Genomic DNA, 20,612 nt, shown 5'->3' with positions numbered 1-20,612 from the left:
AGTCTAGAGAAATTTCACATTTTGACCTTCAGTAGATATTTAACAAATGTTTTGACTCCTAGCCTTAAAAATAATTAAAATTTCTATATTTATCATTCAGTAGATAACTAGCTGTCTTTTTTTATTGCTCAAATTGTCTGGGTGAACCATGTGATAAAATACCTTGTTGACTAGTTGTTTTTCTTTTCAATTTATTGTGTTGTTACTGTCAAGTCTTCAGTTAGCAAAATGTGTGGAGAAGCATGAGGACCTCTCTGTAAACTCTGATTCCTAACCAAGGGCCTTGTGTAAAAAGAAATCTCAATACCCTTTTCTTATCGATAATGTGTTAGTCAAAACTGCATTTCCAAGATGGAAATTCAGCTCTATGTAAAGTAAAATATTTAATTAATTACATATAAAAGTTTCTTTTCCCCTTTGGATATCCCTCATTTAAGGACTGAAGGGGTCCAGGGAAGCTTCACTTTGTGTTTTGTAATCACCAAAAACTTTCAAGTACCCATTCTACATTTGTGGAAAGAGTGACCTGCATCCATGCTTTCTGAAACAGATGCCAGAAAATACTTCCTAGGCTTCTCTTGTTGCTAGATTATAAGCATGTTGCCTGGCTCCTTGTATCAAGCTGGTGGGTGGGATTTTGAATCAGAAGTGGGGGTTCCTTCCAACAAGGGTGGGGCCCGAGACCTGTCTTTCAAGACAGCAGTGGCAGAGGCAGAACCAGTGCCATTTGATCCCACTCCTGAGGGCTGCTCTCAGTAGCTGCAGCAAAAATGGTTTGGGTTTGCAATGGAGTATTCCTGGATGGGCAGGGTTGAGGTCAAATCTCATTTCTTCCTGGAGATAAGTTAAACTACATAATATCTTTCAATGTTTCTTCTTATGCTAAACTAGATCAGATCTTGTTTCTTGTAACTAAGTACTAGAGAGAGTAAACTGATTTGGAGTCATCAAATAAACCATTCTCATTGTGTTACTGAACCTGGACTGAAGAACCAAGCAGCACTCAGAGATCTTGGAGGACAGGAGGTTTATTTAACGCCAGCGGGCTCAGAGGAGAATGATCTCCAAAGGTCTGAGCCCCGAGCACAGAGAGAGGGGGTCATTTATACACTTCTACTTCTGCATACTTGGTATGGGAGGGAAATGGAGCAGGGAGATGAACCCCGGGGGGTACATGGGAGAAGAGCCCCAGGGCAGGGACTGGGACTCCCTTGCTGGCTCTGTCGGCCATCTTAGAACACAGATTTTTCCCTATCAGTTGTACCTGGAAAAATGTAATGTTCAGAGACTGATTTTATTTTTTCAAGTTTCACAGCCAGGTAGGAATAAAATCAAGATTAGAGCCCATGTTTTTCAAATGTAAACATTATGCACACATGGTTTTGTTTTTTAATCCAAACTCTTTTAAATAGCTGAATATCTGGGTATTTTAGTCAATACTCCAAAGAAAAACAACTGTGTGATTCTGCTTATTTTGTCTTATCAACATAGTTAAAATTGATAAAAAAATAAATTCTTTTGTGGGGTTAGAGTGACAGAGAAAGAAACCCACCACATCTTATGCCAATGAAAGCTCCTCAGATTTCTAATCATTTGTTACAAAAAAAAAAAAACTGGCTAGGTTTGCTTAACTATCAATTCAATAGACAGATAAGGGCCAAAGCAAGAGGGGGAGTGCTATCTACTTTCCATTACTCTCTGGGCCTTTTAAAAACTATTATAGTAAAACGATCCAAAAAAAATGTTTCCTTTGGGTCCACAGTTACTACATTTTAAAGCTATTATTTCTTTAAAGAGAAATGATAAACTGCAGGAAATTATTTATAGGCTCAGATCATCCTTCTCTATAATATGTGACTTGCTCCCCTGACCTGAAGGTCGGTTGTCTTGGGTCCTTTTAAAGCTATGGATGAATGAATTTTTGAGCTAAGAATCATATTATGGTAAGCATCTTTCTCCTTGAATACTTTTCATTCAGCTCTCAGCTCTCTAAATCAGGATATATTAGATTAGAAACGCTTTAGAAATTCTCAAAGGTTATAACTGCATATGTGAAGAAAAATGATCTTAAAGATAGCTAAGGACTAAGCCACATATCAAAACTAACACTTGCACTGCTCTGAGAAGCAAAATGGCTGCCCCCACACTCTATAGAGCAAGTAATATAACTCACAGGGGAAACACGATTAAAGAAATCACATATATCATGAGCATAGAAGTCCAAAATGTCCTTTTAGTGTTGTCCAGAAGTATATATTGTAGGAATTTATTCTTGAGATTTAAGTCACAGAAAATGTAGATTTTGTTTCTTAAATTTAAAAAGCATAGTACATAATATTTACACATTTATAATATCCATGTTTGTTCATTTCTTTCTTAAAAAATTGTTTCTTTTACAAATATTTAACACAGCATTAATGCTCAAATTGCTGTTAGCAGCAAGGGCATCTAGGTGAAATGATATAGATGAAGCTCTATCACTTATGGATCTTATATTCCAGGGAGGAGGAGAAAAAAAATTAGAAAGGAATAATTATTATGCTTAATTTTCAGAAAAAAATAACAGAGACATGCATACAAGGACACCTAATATAGGCTATTGTATTCAAGAAAAGCTCAAATTAGATATAATATTTGAACTAAAACCTATGTCACGAATCAGATTTTGCTAGATGAAGAAATGAGAAAAATGTTTTAGGAAAAAAATACATTCAAATTGGACCTGATCTTAGGCAAACCTTGAAATTTGGTAATCAATTTTATAACATGCCAGATCACATGGCTTTTGTCTGCCCTGGCTCATTGCCTCTCATTTATTTTATTGTAGCACCCCAATTTGCATTTTACCTTTCAATATTTCTGAAATCCTGCCACTTTTCCCTTCCCAATACCATTGCTTTAATTAAGACTTCATGATTTCCTGCTGGGATTACTACATCAACCTTCTTTCTAATTGTTCTCTCTAGCCTGGGCTATCAGTTCCCAGTTCCCCACTCTCTTCATCCTAGACTTAGCTCTCACACCGGAGCTAGTGACAATATTTTAAAAATTTATGTAATCAATATCCTCCATTACTTAAAATCCCTTATTGTCAATCCATTAAAAGTCTTTGGTTAGAATTTGAAGACCTTAGTACAAAGCTCTTGGCCATGTTTTGTGACTACCAAAAAGCTTTGAACACCTTTTCTACATTTGAGAAATTGGCAAGGCTCTTTATGATGTGGTCTTTCCTGCCTTTTTATCTAGTACTATCTTATAAACTCCTTCTTTGTTTCAACCATAAATAACCAATTTTAGTAACCCCTTGACATGCTGTGCCTTGCTTGGAGGGTTTCCTATGGACTACATTTCCTTGTATCCATCCTCCTCCCATCTCTGCCTAAAAAATTTGTATGTGCCTATTTATATTTAGTTGATATTTACTCCACTAACTGTAGCTGTGTTTATTTGCCCTGTCTCTGTACTTTATCCTGATCCTGCTCATTTCATTCTTTTTGATAGTATTTATACACATCTCAGGCAGTTCAAACTGTGTTCATTGAGCAGAGAACCATTCTCTTGTTCATATTTGTATCCTGGCATGGAGAAGTCTATAGAAGTGTGGGTTCCCAATAAATAATGGTAAAATGAATGCTTTTAATATTTCACATTGTCTCAATTTTTTTTAAAGAATTAATTTATTTATTTGACAGAGAGAGACACAGCGAGAGGGGGAACACAAGCAGGGGGAGTGGAGGAGGGAGAAAGAGGCTTCCCGCTGAGCAGGGAGCCCGATGTGGGACTCGATCCCAGGACCCTGGGATCACGACCTGAGCCGAAGGCAGACGCTTAACGACTGAGCCACTCAGGTGCCCCTGTCTCAATTATTTTTTAAATAAAGACTATGAATTCTAAAGAAAATATTTCAAATTTTCAATGATAACCTTTCTATTTTGATTACCATAATTATTTATAATTAAAAATGATACATACAATAAAATATATGTTTTATTCTTACAGTGATTTTTTAATGATGTCACCAAATAGACACACACTTTCCCAATGAGTATGAGTTTATATTTAATATGTGTATTGGGCTTTTGAAATATCATTTGAAACAAATCAAAGTGCATGGAATACTGTTCACAAATATGATTCAAGCATATCAGCTTATAGGTCATGCTCAGCATGTACACAACTATTAAAATAAATTAAATAATTTATACCAGCAGCTAGGTGGTGAAAATAACTAGGAAACGAAAACTGTTTTCCCATTCAGATTGCATCTACTGAGGCAGAGAAAAGAACTGTTGATGCAAGGATCTGGTAATACATCCTTTTCCACTTATAATTCCTTCCCCCCAACCCCCACATTTTTCTATTCTTTTCTTAGTTCTTGCTTCTCAATACAAGACAAATTCATCTTCAAAACGGTGGTTGAAACTTTTACAATATTAGAAATATTTTGAAATATATAAAAAAATTCTTATATATGTATCTATAAATCTGCATTATATATGTATGTACATGTACATATATATATATATATATATTTCATGAAACCAGAAGGTATTTCACCTATAATTTGTTCATACTCTTTAGTTTAGTACTTTTGGCACAAATCATATAATCAGTATTTGTTGGTTGAATTTCTTAGGCTCATAGGCATTCTTCAGACTAAATTAGAACTCTCTATTTTTAATTCCTGTTTGAAGGATTCTATGATCCTACTTAGCCCTTTCCCAAACTCTGTTCAGAAAATACTTATTCACTTGATATGCAGAAAATCTTCGGAGAAGTTGGTCTGTCTTCAGTTAGTACATCAGTGTGAAGAGCACGAAAGAAAGTATTCTGGGAAAAATTAAAAGTAAATGGTAAATTTCTGGTTTTAGGCACAATGGAGTAACAGGGTCTAAACTTAATCTATTGAAAAACAAACAAAAGCACCAGAACAAATATATAAAAGAATAGTTTTTAAGTTTTCAGACATTGGATAGCAGGTAGCATAGGCCTGTGATCCCCAAAAAAAGGAAAATGAGTTAGAATTTTACTTTGTTATTCCCTATGTCTGGAAACCTTTCCTTAGATATCTGCCTGTTCAGTACTTTGCCTCTTGAGTTCTCTGCTGAAATGACATTTTACCAGTGATGTTTTTTGATGACTTTTTATAAAATAATCTCTAATCTCAGCCAGTCTCTATTGGTCTCATTCTTCTGTATTTTCTTTATATATTTAAAAAAATATGTAGTCTGTGATTGTACTAGAATATAATCTTGAGAATAAAGAGTTTTTTTGTTTGTTTGCTGCTATAAACAAATAACTAGGAAAATGCCAGTCACACATTTGGTGCTTTATAATGAATGAGTAAAGTCTCCACATACCAGGTAAACCATATACTTATTTATTTAATTGCTTGACTCCAAACTTTATTATTAGATCTACTTAAAATTCCTAGCCTTTGGGTTGCATGGGTGGCTCAGTCGTTGAGCGTTTGCCTTTGGCTCAGGTCATGATCCCAGGGTCCTGGGATTGAACCCCACATTGAGCTCCCTGCTTAGCGGGAAGCCTGCTTCTCCCTCTCCCTCTGCCTGTCGCTCTGCCTACCTGTGCTCTATCTCTGTTAAATAAATAAATAAAAATCTTAAAAAAAAAAAATTCCTAGCCTTCATGGGAGAAATAGGAAGAAAAGATACTGGATTCTTTTGATCTTTTTTCCTCTCTTACTTTTGTTTCTTCTATTTCTCCTTTCCTGAAAATGTTGTCAATTCCAGGATAAGTTTATTTTTTTTTCTTCTGATCAGCAAACTCTGTGATATGTTCCATATTGTGTTGTATCTTTACACAATAACAAGCCATGAACTCGATGAAAATATCCTCTAGCTATATATACACATTTCCTCATGCCTTTATACAAGTTGTAATGCTTATATAGTCTGAATACAAAGACAATGGTATCAGTATAATCAGTGGAATTTGGTTAAAAAAGGAACAATCATAAAAAGTAAAATTTTTGTTGGCTTATTTTTCATTCCTCCGTTCATTATATATTGACTGAGCCCTCCTGTGTGTTAGACCTTATGTGGGGTACTGGGATATAGCATAAAATGAAAGAGTTGGGTGCCCTGCATGAAACCTAGAGTCTTCTGAGGATGAAAGACATTAGATCAATTAATACAGAAAAAGAAATTGTTAATTATGGAGAAAAATGCAGAAGGTCCTATGAAAATATAGAGGATCCATAGTGACATGGAATAAAGGCAGAATATGAGACACATTCCCACATGTGTGAGAAAGGCACAACTAAATGCATTAAGATGACACACTTGAACTATACAATTCGGTACATGACAAAGCTGGGGAAGTTAAAACTGGACTTCAAAATAAAATAACTTCTTCACAACTTGTAATCAAGAAATCTATCAATGGAGCAACCAAAATGGCAGTGTTGTCAAATTATATAAAACAGCTGTAACTGAAATTTATATTTTTATAAGTAATCACAGGAAACACAACTTATAGTCAATTATGTTAACACGTTTTTTTCCCACTAGAAAATATACTGCGCAAGTATTTTGAAGGTTCAGTATCAACCAGATCGTTTGTCAGTGTTTTCACACCATACAGAATAAATCTTATCTTTGCCAGACAAGAATAAATACACTAGTTCTTTTGTATTTTGACTTTTAACTTTGTGCCAGAAGTGCCACTGAAATCAACTTCTGACTAGAGGAGATAAAATAAACTCTCCAAAGAGCTGAGCCTGTCAAAGCAGATGAAAAAAACATCTCTCTCGGATGCTCAAATAATGGATGCTGCATACATAAGTAAAATTCAAGAGAAACTTCAGTTCTTCTCACATTTAAATTAAGTTTTCTTGTTCAAGCCTCTGCTGGATTTCAGCATCTTTACTTAGTCACCCTAGACAGAAAAATGTATTTGGATCTATAAATATTAGAGTTTTCATTGATGTGACACTGAATTTCTTTTCACCATAATGAGGCAGATTCTGGTAGAAAAGAAATGAATGAAGAATACTCAGGACATGGTTGCTAAGGAAACTAGCAATATCTTTTCCTCATGATTAGACATTGAAGTAACTGATTTTCCTTTCCTTTTTTTTTTTTTTTTTTTTTTAGTGCAGAGGAATGTATCCTGATTTTTTTTTTTTAACTTTTAAACTAATAATCTACACTGTTTTCCTTTTGCATTCAATTCTGTTTGTTTTATCCCAGGAATCTCTGAACTACTATCAGTTACAGATTAAATCAACCTGAAACCCTTTTGTTAGTCAGTTGTATGAAAAATAAAAACTCTGGATTGTCATCTAACCCCAAAGTTGATCTGAAAACTGCTGTTTTAAGAGATGACATGAAAATCTTTGCCTTCAAGGGAGTAGTTTCTGCTTATTGTAACTAATCAGTGTGTGTCTATGTGTAGACTTGTACATGGGTGTATACAGTGTCTGTGACAAGGCACATTTCTGGAAAGATGCACTTTTACAAATAATTAAACTGATATGTCAGAATTTTCAGATCTCTGAACAACAATATAAAAAAATCCCCAAAACTCTGTTATTAAAGTCTTATTACCAGAAACAGACAGAAGGGACCTCCCTACACCTAGGATAATCTAGTACTGCCTTTTTGAATAGATGTTAATGTAAAATAATTTATAGCTGTTAAATTTTTCATACATTAAACATTTGGTATTTAATCTTTGAAATGTGGAACATCAATGGCACAGACTCTTGGAAGCTGAAAAATTCGTCAACAAATTTGAAAGTATTTTTTTTCCTCCATAAGTATTTCTCTATGGATCCAACACAACATCCCACACAAAAAATAGCAAGTTCACTTGTTCTCATCTAGTATTTTTTTCCCTATGCGGTCACACATCTTCAAACCTATCCTAGGGTATGTTCTACAAAATTTATTTGCTATAGTTTTTTATGTAAATCTGGCCATGTTTAGAATAATTCCCAAGCATAAAAAAACTTCTAGTTAATGCATTCTTTATTTACTGCTTACACATATAATATGCATTTTGGTTAGAATAATGGTAAATGAATTAAAAGTGGAATAAAATAGAAAATCGTATCCTCATTTTATTTTCTTTTTATTTTATATTAAATTTTTCATAGTAATACTTGCATATGAAAGAGACTAAATAATATGACTTTAAAAAGTGCTCTTTCTCATTCCACCTGCTCCATCCTTAACCCTACTCCCAAAGAACAAACTCGTATTAGTTTCTTCTGTTAGCCGGAATGCCACCAGTTCTGGCTGGACGGAATCTACAACTCATTTCAAATTTCCCCTAAGTTTGAGAGTTGGTACGAGTAGCTGTGTAGTGGGCAAAAGAGAATCAGGAGTATTCTTGTTCCTTACCTCGGTGACAAGAATAATCAGCCAGTCTAGAAACTTTAGACCTATCCAAAATCCCACTCTTCTTCATACCTCACGTCCAGTGCACCACTGAATTACACTTTACTCGAACCCATTCTTCCTTTTTCCATTCCTATGACCAATGTCAGAGATTGAAAACTCATTCTCTCTGCCCTAGATTATTGCAATAATCACCTGTTACCCATCATGCTGGCCTCTTATCTAGACTACCCTGGGTAATCTACCTACAGTAAATGTCTTAGATGTAGCAAATGGTTTATTTTACTTGTTCCCATTATTTACATAATATTTCCAAAACTGTTGTTCAGTCTTTGGTAAAAAGGAGAAATATTATTTGTTCAAATAAGCATAAATATATTAATATGAACATAGTTAAACATTTTCCTTTCTCATAGCAAGCTTTTTTGTCATCTTTAATACCTTGAAATACCTGAGAAATCTCCCAGAAACTATGCAATATTTCCCCTTTGCCTTTGAGCAAGTAATCTTTTCCATCTTATATATGTGTGTGTATATAAAATTCCATTTAATAGGCGATTTCTGCATCTTAGAGTTGGCGAGGGGAGGAATCTAATCTACCAAAAAATGTCCTATCCCTAGCTGACCCATCTGTATCCAAATTGTTATGCACCTCTCCAACTTCATCTTTTCCAATTTTCTACATTAAGTTCTCACCACTTAAAGCTTTCATTTTTTTAATATAAGTTTAGTTTTATTAATAAAGTTAATTAATTTTACACAGTTATCTCATGCCCGGAAGACTTTATTTATTGTTGTAAAATGTAATTAAAGATGGAGAGGGATGAAAAGAGGGAGAGTGGGAAGAAAGGAAAGAGAGAAAGATTGTTATGTTAAATTTACAGTATAGATTTTTACAACATAAATCTTAACAGCACATTTTCTAGCCATGTCATCTTGAACTCAGCTTGTGATCATTACATTCCTAGAGTACAATCCATTAATACTGAGCCACCTCTGGAAAGGAAAAGCTAGGGGCCCATTGACAGATCCAGTAAAGCAGTCCCATTTTCACAATGACTGTCCATCCCTTGTCCAGCATGGCTTAATATTTACCCAGTAGATCACGCTGTCACCACACTACCCCATGTACAAAAGGAAAAGAGAGGACGTCCATCATTGCTGAGTGTTACAGGGTCTCAAAGACTTCAGAATAGATAAAGCCAACCATCACTGGAGGGAAGTCTGATACTGACAAGGCACCTGCTGCAGGGGTTGGGGTGACTTCCCTGGGTTCCAATGGCAGGTTAGGGAAGGCACAGGATAAAGGATGCCTGCAACTGTCCCTGCAACCTTCTGGTGCTATAGACTAGAGGCAGTAATGTGGCTGGAATACAAATGGAACAGAGCTGAACCACAGCTCACACATGTGGCTCAAGTCCAAGTGTCAGTAGTGGACCACCAGTAGTCCAGAATCCTGAATATCCTTTTGTTTCTGACTTGCATAAGAGTCACTCCAAATCACCAGGATAATGCCATCCCAGTGATCCAATGTCATGCGAGCCCACAGAAGTACCTTACTGACCACACTGGTCACACTGACATTAAGTCTTCAGAGCTGCTTGAGTCTATCACCTATGTGTAAGTGGGCTTGGGAAAGGGGTCAGAGACTATCCTCCTTGGGGTCCAAGGCAGATGGATCTGGGTCGTAGTCCTGGCTGAATCATCCTGCTCATCCTGCTCAGGGCCCAGCAATTTCCAGGCACTAGAAGTAGACTGAAATTTTAAGAAAAGCATCTCAAAAGGCTGATGTTCTGAACAGCAAACCCAGGTACTATTTGGGACACATTGAGGCATTGTGGTTGAAAACTTATGACTTCTTTTTGTTCTCACATTTGAAAAAAAAATTGTTTATTTTCCTCTCTTTTTTTCTTCTTCTTTCTGGAATTCCTATTTGTTTGATTTGGAGAGCTAGAATAATTCTCTTTTCTCTCTCTCCCCTCTATTAGCCATGTCTCAACATTTTGCTTTTATTCTGGAAAATTTCAAGGAATCTTTAAAAAACCTTTTGTTTGAATATATTAGTATTTTAACAAACATTTTTTCACCTTTATTGTTCTGCTTGTTAAATCAGGAATTCCATGATGTCTATTCCCCTTCCCTATGGACTGTTTGGGCTTTGGTACTGTCTTCCATTTCCTTTATCTGCATTCTATCTCTAATGACCATCTAAAATGATTTTTTTCTCAGATATTATTAGTCATACATACCTAACAAATACTTAACTACTCTGAATGGTTTCAGAATGACTTATATACTCTTTAGAGTTATTAGTTTCAATTAACTCTTTCTTTAATTGTAATACATTTTCAGGAAGAACATGAGTGGCATTTTCAGTGGTAAACACTGAATATAAGTGGCTTTTTTCCATATAGTGATTATTTGTTCTTGTTTGTTTGTTTGTCATTGATGCCACATAATGATGTTCTTTTTGACAGCACTGTAATTTCCTCCTGGGCAAATTACCTCGTCCCCACTGGAAGCTGGCTGGTAGAATATCATTAACTAGGTGACTTGCCCTTCTCTAGCCAAAAAAATAGGTGTGACATGCAAATTTGTCTTATTAAAAACTCATCTCTAACAATATTTTTTTACCTTTAAATAAAAACATTTTATTGAGGTATAATGTACCTATAGAAAATTATATAAATCTTTAGTGCATCTCCATGTATTTACACAAAATCAATGCATTCATTTCATGTCATACATAGATGGAAGAGAAAAAACTCTAGTCTCATATATTTTTGCTTTTGTCTAAAATGTATTAATAATATATTTTAAAGACAAATTAAATAATGCACTTAAACAATTGTTATTTCAATCCTCTGAAATCTTACATCCAAAGATCGACCTTTTTTAATTTTGTTTAAATGTAGGATTTGTAAATGGTTATCAGTTGACTGTAGCGTTTTCTGTAGTCTTCAACTGGAATTTCCTCTTTGTTTCTAGTTTATAATTATAATATTCTGAAATACGATCTTTATTTATATCAGATTCCCTTTGGTCAGCCTTCCAGCTCTTAGGAGGATGTAGACTGCCAAAGCAGACCCCAAGCAAAATGCGTGTCATGATCTACTTGCCAAATGGTAACCCAACTCTTGGAAGGGGGAGTAGGCTCATTACCTTGTTTCAAGTTACACTAAACCTCTTGAGATTTCTGCTGAGACAGGAAGACCAGTAGAAGAATCCTGTGCTCTAAAGATAACAAATTTTAAATCTCACTTCACACACTATTAGGGTAGCTTTTCTTGAGAGCAATCTAAGATACTGGATGTCATCTCCCTAAAGATCTCTGAGCCTACAGATAAGAATCCTCAATCTTGCAACTGTCATTTTACTTTTGTAATGTTTGACCATTGCTCACTGACATTATCTCATTGTGAAAGACATCTGCTCTGTCACAGATAATGCAAATTCCTAACTCAGTCCAGGAGCCTGACCTAACCCAAGAAATCCTTCATGAACCTTAACTTCATCTATGTATTTTACCCTTCAGCAAACTGACTAGATTTTCTACTTATGTACTCACTGAAACAGAATCTTAGTCCTGACCGATATTCTAAAATTCATTCCTTTTCTTTAGAAATATTATTTTTGCTCTCCTCAGAAGGAAGACTTTTTTTAGGAATGCCCCATATATATTTTCTAGTCACTGCCACCTAAGAACTGTGTCTATTTTTTAAGCAGTATTATTGAAGGTTTCTATACTTGTATTCTGCTTATTTTCTAACCCTAGACTTAACAACCCCGCATTTGAACTCCTATCTTTGGTTATAAGACAAGAAATTTGAATTTCATTTGATGGCACATATACAAATGCAGTTAAATTACTCCTTCCTGAGGGTGAGAATGCAAATTAGGACAACTCATAGTGAGTGGCAAAGATCTAGGCAGAGACCACTATATTTTTCCTAGTCTTCTTTATAGTATAAGTTATATTTTAAAAGTTAAGTTTTTGACATTGTAAAGGACATTAATATTTTATCAAAGAAATATCTGTACTTTAAAAATTCAAGTTGCACAATTAAGTTGGGATGACATCTCCAGTCCCTAGACCAAGCCTCTTCTTCCAATATTCCTCTTAAGAGACCACATCTTTCAATATTGTAAGTCTTTCTTCTGTGATTTATCTACACATTTTTAAGTAACATTCATATATCTTAATATTTCAGTTTTAGACATTATGTATTGACTTATCTCTTAAGAAAAAGAACATTCTGTCCTCTTACATTTCTCCCTCATCTCCCTGCCCACCTCTATGCATGGTTAGGTGTAATACGTTTGCATGTCATCATCCCAATATAGTTTTTGTTTGTTTGTTTGTTAAATTAACATTGTGTTTATATTGTTATAAACTCAAACTAAGTATAGCTGAACTATGTACTGCGCTATGATTAAATTTACTTTTTTTTTTTTTTTTGCTGTTGATTTCCCTGGAATTCAGAATAGTTTGTTTCATGTACTTAATGCTTAATTTCCTTCATACCTGTCATCATATTCTTCGTAATTCATTTATCTTCATATTCTACTAGAAAATTGAGGAAAGTCAAACACATCACATATTCCATCAGCTTCATTTGTATTTCTGTTTGGAATTACGTGTCCAAAAGTCCTTTGTCATCCTGCTTCAATCTGGGCTGGTTGTTCTCTAAGCCAGCTGCACCTGATCATCCTGGGAATTTCCTAATATTCTTGAGAATTCCCATTCAATTCAGCTTTCTTTCCTAATTCTATGTCTTCCTTTTATTCAGCTCAGTGCCTCAATTTGGTGGCTATTTGTGTCCAATTTTGTTATTAATTTCTAGTATGTTCCTTCATTTCAAGCCCTCTCTTTTATTTTTCTTTTAACTCCTATTATTTGGATGTTGAAATTTCAAGATGGATAATATAGTCATTTCCCTTATTTTTCCTCTTACTTGAGTATTCATACTTACTAGATTAATTTCCTGGAATACAAATTCTCTTGAATATTAAATTGCCATCACATTTTTCTCCTATTTCCAAATAATTGTAGTCTCTTTCTCCCCTACAAATATTCTTTCTTTTTTGTCTACTGGTTTCTTCAAGGATGCAGGCTCTCTTTTTTCACAGATTTGATGACTGCCCTTTTTTTGATATCATTATTTTAAGATGTTTTCAAGAGCAAAGCACTGAAAATCTAATTAAAAACTTTGTCTTCATGTTCATGCTTATCTACTGCTGAACTCCATTTAACTGGATCAGTTGAAAACCTGGTGGTCCCACTGCAGTAGATGGGGTAGGAAGGCAATATAAGTATCTCTAAATCTTTTCTCTTGGGTTAGTCAATTTCTACACAGGAATCATTCAATCTCCTGCCCAGGTGGTATAAATATGGACTCCCAAGTACTCTACAACAATTGCAGGAGATTATAAAGGCCTTAACATTTACTACATGTACTTGTATGTATTCTCTTAGATTTTAGTTATAGTACCGATTCTCTGCCCCCAGGGATTTTATTTATTTATTTATTATTTATTTATTTATTTATTTATTTATGCCTCAAAGCTAGAGAAAGCCAGTTTCAATCTCTATAGGCTATAGGCTTAGGATAGGAATGGGCTGAGCTGAGGAAGAAATCAGGACATTTAACTGTATTTGTAGTCAACAGGATGTCTAGTACCCTCATTTCCTGAGCTTTTCCAACTTGCTTTCTTTTTGACTCTAATACCCTTACCTCTCAGGCTTTATTTACAACTTTTTGTGGTCTGCTTAGTTGCTGCTTATTCATGTGTTCCAGCTACCAAAGTTTTAATGACATTCCTTGTAGACTACTATCTTTTCCTATTCTCTTTGTCCTTGTGGAATCTTATTTTTGTTGGAGAATATGATGGGGTTCATTTTTTTAGTGATATTTTAATGGAGATTAGGGAGGCATTGTAGATAAGTGCATGTGTTCTGCCTATATATTTAACTATAAGTTTTTCATTTTATAATGATAAAATTAACTATTAGGAATAAAACTTGACCTGCTCAAGATCTTACAAATTTAGGCTGAAATCAGGTTCACATTTCATTTATCCTATGTTTTTTTTTGTTTGTTCTTTAGCTGACAAATTTCCTTTACTTATTTTTGTATCCACATGATTGTAAAAAAGCAAATAGTGTTAAATTGCTATTTTTGGTAAAAACATGTTCTTTCAATTTAAAAAAAATTATTTGTTTACTAGAACTGTATAAATTATTTTAATTTACAGTGCACACAAGTTATGGCCCAAACCTCCTGGTCTCTGTCTCTTGCAAACCACTGGACCTGAAAAGTCCTGGCTAGGATTTCTGTGTTTCTATAATAACTCCACTAAACTCCATGTTGCTTCTTTATAAATGATACATCCTGAAATTGTATAATATGGAGCCATGACCTATATGTAACTAAAGAACCATAAAGCCAGACTAAAATTACTGGGTCCCTTCTTCATGCTTAAGATTGTTTTTCTCCCCATCAGCCATACTTCAGATCTACTCCAGGTCCATTCTGGGAATCATGCCAATAGTGAGTTTCCAATAAGCAGGTTTAATTCCAGGATCCAAGAGTTCTTGTGTGGAACTTGGAGTAGGAAAATGCCACTAGTGGGAATTTGTTGTAAACCTACTGCCTTCATTGTAGACAATATCTATCATGATAAGTCCCTGCTTTCTTGATTATTTTAGTCTCCATGTTTTATCCTTAAGGAAAAAAAAATCCTAAGTTTTTAGAAAAAATTCCTTTCTATTTACATGTAAGTTATTTGTATTTGTCCTTCAAAAGTGAATTTCACCTATTATTAAATGATTTGTTCATTTTAGAGTGTGTTAATTGTGGTCAGAGACAAAGGAAATGAAATGTGTATGTAAAAGAAGTTTTAAAATTACCCTTTTAGAATATTAGGTAATTTCAAAACCTTCAATGTGAATAAGTGATTGGACATCTGTAAATAAAAATAAGATGTAAAAAGAGCAAAATGATAGTGAGCCTAAGCTGGATATATTTCAATAATCAGAATGGAGGAACAATCTTGACCCTTCCTATTTCAAGTTGGATTTACTAGAGCAGAACCTGAGAAAAGGACTTTTGTTCATGTGTATTACCAATGGAGTGCTCTCGGCAGAAGGGCTATGAGTGACACCAGGTTTAGACAAGTAAAATACAAGAGCAACAATGTCATCTCAGGAGCCCAACAGTACCTCAGATATAATCCTACCTGAGACAGGAACCAGTCTCTTGTATCTCTGTACAAAGCAAGTCTACAGAAAAGTTGTGGATGGAGTGGAGAGGACTGTAGTTTTCTGGGCAAGCAGCTTCCATTTGGCCAAGGGCAATTTTCCTTAAAAGGGAGAAGCTGTGATTTGGTATAAGCCAATTCTCACTGCAGCAAGGAGAAGGAGAGTGGGACAGAGGACCAATAGCAACCATTACACTTGCCATGTAGTATATGTGCTACATCTCTGGGTTTTAGCATAAAGCCATGGGCAAATTGTGACAATATTGTGAATATCTTATATTCAGGGGGCTAGAGTAACTGTGTGTAAGTAGACCCCAGATGTCAGCTATATACATATTACCAATGATATACATGCTAGAGATTATAGAATTACACTTATTTCCCTAGTAACTTTCTAGCAAAAACAAAGCACTAGTAGGAAAAAGGCAGCAGACCCTGCCTATTTAAAAAGAATGAAAGAGAGGCAAGAAAAAAAGAAAGGAAGGAAGAAAGAAAGGAAGAAAAAAAGAAAGGGCAAAGACCTGCAAGATTGTCACCAAAGAAACAAGATTCTATTAGCATGACTACAAATTCAAGTGTATTCATATAGATGATCTCGTCTGTTCAAATATCTTTCTTTCTAATCATGTTTATTGAACCTATACTGGGGACAGCAATGATCATTCAAATTTGGGCTGCTATCCTTGGGGAAAATCCCCATTCTCTTATTACTTTAGATATGAGAAAAGATTTCAAAGTTGAGAATAACAAGGCAGCTTTTAAAATTTCTCACAAAATGATGGAAATCTAAATTCATTTTATTATCTGTCCTGTGTATATTTAGGTAACATGGACAGGAAGACTGTGGAGGGGAACTCTAAACCACTACCACCTTAGTTCATAGTTGATGAGAGCTTTTTGTCTATGCAGTGCTAAGTTTCTGGTCAGAAAATTTCATGTACTTGGTAAAGTATAAAGGAATCGGGGAAGAGGACTAGAGAACATATAACTGGTACTTTTAGTGAAGTTAGCATATATTTTCTCCAATTGAAATCCAAATTAATTATCATTTTAAGCAAGCCACCCATCATCATGATGAACGTGCATGTGAAGAAAGTGAAATGTCAGAAGATACGTTTTCAGTCAGATTGCATCTTGGTTCCATTTAAAAATATTTAAAGCTTCACTTTGTAAATTAAATATAAGTGTTGATATGTTCTCCTTGTAAAATGCAGAACCTTTTCCTCTTCCTTCAAAGCAAATTGATGCATGACAGATCAAAGTTGTTGAAAGATGGAAAAGTTATATAAGAATAACTATGGGCACTAAGCCTTTTCTTAATTTTTTTCTGACCTAGAAATTACAAATATTCCTTAGAGTATGCAATGCTAGTTTCAGTAACTTTATAGAGCATTCAAAAGAACTTATTTTTAAAAATTGCCAGTGGAAATATTACTGAAACTTCTTCAATCTTAAGTTATAGTGATATATTAAGAAGAAAAGAACGCAACTGAATATTTGAAAACCATACAAAGCATAATGGATGTATAATATTTTAAATATGAAATAATAAATAATTATACATGTTTTAGTAATGGTAACTAACATTTAGTGCATACTAAGCACTCTTTTTTTTAAAAGATTTATTTATTTATTTTGAGAGAGTGAGAATGAGAGAGAGGGAGAGAGAGTACATGAGAGGGGGGAGGGTTAGAGGGAGAAGCAGGCTCCTCGCCTAGCAGGGAACCCGATGCGGGACTCGATCCTGGGACTCCAGGATCATGACCTGAGCCAAATGCAGTCGCTTAACCAACTGAGCCACCCAGGCACCCCATACTAAGCACTCTTATAAAAACTTTGGATGCTTTGTATTATTTACTCATGATAAGAATTCTAAGAAGGAGGTACTACTATTATCCTAATATCACAAATTAGTAAATTGAAGTACAGGGAAACTAGTGAATTTTGGAACTTATATTAACACCTAGAAGTCTAAATACAGATAAAACAGCACCAACCATAATGTTTCCATAGTATATATCTCCATTTTATAAGTATTAATTTAATTATAACCTAAATGTTTGTTTCAAACTGTTTTAAGAAACTTCATTCTTTTTATTCATAAGGTGTTTTCAGATGTACATTTTTAAAAGTTATCTTCAAGTTCACAGTTTAGTCTAAGGTATTACTTATAGTGAGTGGTAAGGTGTATCCAGAAGAAAGGATCAGATAAGTAGCCACATGACCTTAACATCTAACAGTAAGAGATGAATTAGCTTTGTGAATGGAGTGATTAATAATGACCACTAAGGATGAGAATGGCCAAAGATAGTCTACATCATAATTAGGTGTTAATTCTGGTCAAACACAAGTACCGACTTCATGTATAATCAATTAACTTCCTGTGGTAAAGATAATTTGTCCACTTTATCACAGTACAATCTTCTGTAAGATTTTCTTTGTAATAGCTTAAGCAAATGTCAGGTAAAGTAGAGATTTAAGAAGATCATGAGAAAGAAAGAAAAAGACTTGGTAGTTCTAATTGAGCACTAATTCAGTATGAAACCGTGATGCAATGTAGCTGCTAAATGTGGCGTGAAATTACACTGGGAAAAACATACAGTTAAGTGTGAGCAATACCAATGTCAGGCAGACTTTGAAATATTGTATTCAAGTCTTGGAGTTGTATTTTACAAGGATAACAGAAATGTAGAAACCATGCTGGTGAAGAATCCAGAAATATTCTTCTGGAGGAAAACATACATTCAGCTGCACAGGATTCAAAAGATTTTACTGAACAATTGTAACACCCCAAGTCAAGTACTTTTTGAAAATATTCCCGTCTAATCTTTACAACGATTTTTTGAGGTGGACCTTATTCCCTCATTTGCAAGTATGAATATGATTTCTCATTTTACTGATGATGAAACTGGGTTTCAAAGAAGTGAAATAATTTGCACAGAAACTCATTAATAATAAAAGTGGTAAAGATAATGGCAATGGTAATTATCATAGTATCAGCTATGATTTATCACTACTAGGTGAGGTACTCTTTGATTACTTTACATATTTTATTTATTTATTTGTTTATTTATTACAATTTATTTACTTATTTTAGAAAGAGAGAGAGACAGAGAGAGAGTGTGTGGGAGTGGGGGGAGGGGCAGAGGGAGAGGAAGAAAGAGAATCTTAAGCAGACTGTGCTGAGCGTGGAGCCCCACGTGGGGCTTGATCCCATGACCCTGAGATCACAACCTGAGCCAAAGTCAGTAGTCAGATGCTTAACTGACTGAGCCACCCAGGCACCCTTGCTTTACATATTTTAAATCATCCACTGTAATTCTCATGAAAGTCACCAATGAATGCTGGAGTCTGAACATCAAACCATGTTTAACAGTAAAGCTTATGGCCACTCACGTAGATTTAAAAAAGGATACTTAGCCTGGTAAGAAGCAGGGCTCTGTGGCTATTTGTTGTTCAATCTAGGGCATATTGCTTTTCTTGTTTGGGCCATGGTTTCTTCCTCTGTTCAGTGTAGGTAATGGCTATGTCATAAAGGTATTGTAAAAGTTATTTATCTTCTTCATGTCTCTGATTACCTTTCCCTCCTGATAATTTTGCTTGTTCTTGTTTAGTATGGCATATTTTTTCTAAATGTGTTTCTGTGGTCTCTACAAGCTCTCTTTATTTCTCACAATATTGTTCTAATAGCTTATTATTGATGTCTTATTTCATAAACCTCAGTGATTTGTAATTTCTTTCAGAATGTGAAACTTGTATAGGTTTTCATTTCTATTTTCTGTTTTTTTTTAAACTGCTCTTTTCAAACATGTTTTGCATATTTTTTCATATTAATCTCACAGACTTTGCAAAGGCCTACCTTTTTTTTTCTATTTATTTAATCTAATGGGTCTTATTGTTTGTGTTACCTATTTCCTTTAAAAACAGTGCTTATTGCTTAAATGCCCAAATATTCAGCCTACACAGTCATCACCTACTTTCTTGACTTTTTATTCCACTGGTATTTTCCTCATTCCAATGCTTCAACTTTGTTTCAGCTGCAATTCCCATTCCAGAGTCAAATCCTAGATATTTCTATCATTTGAAATTGGAAGTTACAAAAGTAATTAATCTGGACATTCCATTCTCTGATAATAACCTATACTTCTGACCTGTTTATATACTGTTTCCTTCATACCTAAAGTTTAACTCTGTGAGGTCAACTCTTTTATTGTTGAACTCTACATTGCCAATATATTTGTTGAGATAAATGAAGGATATATATCTTTTGTCTTTGTTTCCTCCTTAAGAAGTACATATCATGGCTTATCATTTCAGTTATTCTCTTGCCAATATTCCAAACTATAACCTCCTTCTACTAGTTTCTAATGATACTAAAAGTGAATTGACCACTTTTCCTTCCTTTCTTCAAAAATATTAATTGAAGTTTATGTCTCATGCCCTGTGCTACTGAAGTGGGACACATCAGAGACAAAAGAAATAAAGATCTTTTACTTTGTGCAACTTACATCTTATTGCATTAGGTACACTAATCATGATACATGATGATTTAATGTGTTAGAGGGTAAAATGTACAATGAGGGAAAGTAGGGAGAATTAATGGAATTGGGAGCACTAAAGAATAGGGTTTCAGGGAATAATTTTAAATAGGGGAAGTTGTTAGCCATGAAGATATCTGGAAGAAAAAGAAATTATAGATACCCACATCATTCCAGAAGAGAGGACAGCAGGGCAAATATCAGAAAGCTGATACTTATTTTTACTTTCTTCACTGTAATAACTTCTTTGACTAAGAACAGTGATTTACCAGACAAGGCAATTTTTTTTCATTTCATATAGTAAAACACATCACAGAGTTAATTAGTTTCTGCTTCTCAACCTCAGAGTCCTTGTTGGCAGCTCTTTTATTTGTTCTTCTCCAAGCAAGAATGAGGAAGAGATGAAAAGGAATGTGAAGAATATATCTCATCTTGCTTGTTAGAATATCTC

Source organism: Zalophus californianus, chromosome 1 (assembly GCF_009762305.2).
Source record: "Zalophus californianus isolate mZalCal1 chromosome 1, mZalCal1.pri.v2, whole genome shotgun sequence".
NCBI lineage: Eukaryota > Metazoa > Chordata > Mammalia > Carnivora > Otariidae > Zalophus > Zalophus californianus.
This window is presented reverse-complemented; position numbering follows the sequence as displayed.